Here is a 3,837-nt window from a genome sequence, read left to right as displayed (position 1 = left end):
TCAATTTGTTTTTTAAAAAAGCATTCCATGTTATATATCACCAATAATGTTTAAAGTGCCTCATTCACCCTCCATTCTCAGTACAGGCTACTTCCTTTTTTCAATGTGTAAAAATTTCCTTTTTTGATGATTTCATATATGAAATTGACAATTCAGTGTTGCTCCCAGATATTTATTAGTCTTTTATATTTTCTTTTTATTTTTTCATATAATTTGCTTATTATGAATTTAATGTTTCTCTTATCAATTAACATATATTTGCTTCATACAGGAAAATATCGAGTCAACAACAACAACAAAATCAAACCTCATTTATTTCAAGTAAGTAAGTAAAAAAGATTCCACTGACAAGTGAATGGAAAAAGAATAGATATAGGATATTAAATTTAATTACCACCTTGATCACAAGTACTTTTAAAGTTCTTTCTGAGAAGGAATTGCCTTGTAGTTCTGTAGTTGATGCCTCAGTCTACCCTACCTCCTCCTCCACCCAGCCAGCAACTTGTGAAAATTTGTGTAAGGGTCCGAAGTCACATGGCAAGGGTCTATAAGACACGCACACGATTTTAATGTTGCTGACTGCTGAGAATGTTGAAGTTTTTATTGGTAAGTTTGGTATAAAAATAGTTCTCACAGCTTAGTTCTACAATTTGGGTATGGCTCCAATCATTAAATATTCCACAGCCTTGCCACTTCAAGCACACTCCCTGTAAGGAAATAGTTCTTATATTTAATCTAAACCTTACCTGTTCAGTCTTTTGTAACAATAGGCACTTTTTAGATAGAGGAAGAGAGCTTTGCAGTCCAAACTTAGATGCTTATAGTTGATAACCAGGACAGCTGTGAGTATTTTCAGTGGGATGATAAAAATCTGATAGTTGTAACCCATTCACTTCCTGGGCTTAATTTTTATTTTAAAAAACATTTTATTAAGCTCATACATTATAGCAAAATAAGGACTAAACCTCTTCTCTTAATGGGTAGTAGTATATCCTATAAGAACAACCTTTAATGTTTACTAATAATTTTCCAGTAATATTTAAATCAAATGCCTGATTTTGACACAGTTGTTTCAAAAGTATAAATATGTATATACCAGGGAATGCCACAGATTATTAAGATGTACGCCCATCATCATCGCTACAAAATGACCCAGAGTGACATTTCGAAAACATTTTTTTTCCCTTTTTGAACAGCTCCATCGAATATCCTTGCTGTTGGGTCCCCTGACTCCTCCCTTTCAGCTTCCCCGGGGCCCTCAGAGCCCACTGGATTCCAGAGCTTGATCCTCTGTCAGATGATTTCAACATTGGGGAGCAATTCCTGAAATGGAGCTCTAGATCATTTGGTGGATAAGTAAGCCAAGAAGCGAGGAGAGATGTTGCGATCTGGAGAGGTGGCTAACATTGCCATCCTTTGACAGAGAAAGAAACTGAAGAAAAAAAGAAAAAGAACAATGAAGATGAAAAGAATAGCACTGGGGCTTGAAATTTCCAACAGGTAAGCTATTAGAAAGCAAACCTTTAAAATGCTATAGAAAATTGCAAGTATGTTTTTAAATGTGTATTTCATGTTAAAATATTTCAGTTTTGAAATATGTGAAGATCATTAGAAACTGAAAATGTAGTGCTCCCAGGAACAGGGATACCAGATGCGTCTTCTTGCTTACCTGAACTGGAAAATAGCCCATAGCTTTAGAGTGAATCGTATGTAATAAGACAGTTATCCAAAGAAGCCACCAACAGCCAGCACACTGAGTTTTAATTGCTTGTGTTTTTGTTTTTATTAGTCTCTTTGTAAGAGCTAAAAAAAACCCCAGGTACCTTTTGTTTTCATTAGCAGAAATTAGCTCTTCGTTCTGGATGAATTTAATATATATGTATATATTTTAAAGAAATCAAATCTCAATATTGCTAAGATGAAAAGCTCTATTATTATACTTCAACGAGAAATAAAGTGCATTCAGACAATCTATATCATCTTGATTTTGAGGGCAACTATTGGAAAATAAAATGTGGGCATTTTCCACTAGCACTTTATATAGGAGCAGGAAGTTGTCAAAATCAAGGAAAAACTGATAAAACATCTCTAGCAGAAAAAATCATAGTATATAGCTAAGTCCAATGCTATGCTCAAATCTTGAAAGACAGCATACACTTCAGCCTTACAATGAAGTGATAAATTTGAGATTTGGGATATGTAAACATTTGACTAGGTTAATGAATATGCATGATGTTGACTAACTGGGCCAGTTTCCTATTTTAATAAGGCTATGAGAGAGGAGAAATGTGTTTCTTGGTGCTCCTGGTGATTAATTAACGTAGTACCTGTTTCCCCGTGAAAGCTCTAAAATGTGTCTGTACAGACAGTCTCGTGTTCTTTTCCATAGAATACAAGTAGTTCATTTGACTGGCGTTTCAAATATATATACTGACTAAAGAAATGAGGAACATTGCTTGGTGTATAGCTTCAAACCTATGTCTCCCGAATCCTCCTACTAATGCTGCACGTATGAGTCCATCGCTGCGTCCTAGTTGCCAGGGTTGTAAATCCAAACTGAAGCATCCTTCCTACCTAGAACACGGGACTGCTGGGAAGATCGAGTAAGACAGTCCATCTGGTCAGCAAAAGAATTCCTGATACATGAATTACTTTGAAAATCAGTAAGCCCTAAACAAGTGTGAGATGCTCCTGGTGCCTGCAAAGCCATCAGAGCTGCATTAGCAGATTGTTTTAAGGAAAGGGGAAGCTTGCAGTGTGTGTGGGCTTGTCCAGAAGGAGGAGAGCCGACCAAGGAACCTGGAAAAGAATTTTTCCAGCTTCTTCAGCTAGTATAAGTGAAACTCTGGACCCTTCACACACATCTTCACAATATGGGATGGGGTAAGGGAGAGAGGGGCACAGTTTTACTATGCCCGTGGCCACAGGCTCCTTCAATTGACATAGAGGATTGCGTTAATAGAAAAATGTTCTACTTGTTTGCTTCTCAATCTAACAATTGGAAATAGGAACTTACGCGTTTGTTCAAGGAACATAAACTCAGAGCTCAAAGGAACTAGCAGGAGGAGAATGACACCTTACAACTTTCTGGGAATCCGATTTGGGGTCTAGTCCCTGTTCTAGGATTAACTGTAACATTTAACATCGGTGAAATGAGAAGTGCCTATCAGAAGACCATTAGCATCTTTTCAGCTCAAAACATTACAGAACAGTGTAGTGTTTTCTAATGCCGTGACCCGTCAGTACAGTTCCTCATGTTGTGGCCCCACCAACCATAAAGTTATTTTCGTTGCTACTTCCTAACTGTCATTTTGCTACTGTTATGAATTGTGCGACCCCTGTGAAAGGGTTGTTTGACCCCCAAAGGTGTCGCGACTGACCCACAGGTTGAGAAGTGCTGCTCTAGAACAAAAGGAAATGCAACATTCCTAAGTATGCTTTAGAAAGGAGCCCTGGTGGCTGAATGGGTTACTTGATGGGCTCCTAACTGCAAGGTCAGCAGTTCAAACCCACTACCTGCTCTGCAGGAGAAAGAGAGACTTCCACTCCAGTAAAGAGTAATCCACAACATGCTTTAGTTTGTGCATATGTATTATGGCCAATTAAAGAAACCCTAAGAAAGGAATGGAGAGACGAACAAAGAGAGGGAAACAATGAAGATAAGAAGAGACGGGGAGAAATCAAGGGCAGACCCACACAGCTTGTCGCTCTTACCTTTGTGTGTGCATAGAGGGACACGAAGAACGACACGTACTTTAAAACAGGCGTTCAGATATAGAGAGGAACACACACAAAGAGCCTGGTGGAATAAAGTGGAATAATGCTCTTTTGGCTCAT

This window comes from Echinops telfairi, unplaced genomic scaffold, assembly GCF_000313985.2.
Source record: "Echinops telfairi isolate 266 unplaced genomic scaffold, ASM31398v2 ScPeMD7_7469;HRSCAF=8507_1, whole genome shotgun sequence".
In the NCBI taxonomy this organism is placed as follows: domain Eukaryota; kingdom Metazoa; phylum Chordata; class Mammalia; order Afrosoricida; family Tenrecidae; genus Echinops; species Echinops telfairi.
The sequence above is the reverse complement of the archived record's forward strand: the minus strand, read 5'-3'. Positions refer to the sequence as shown.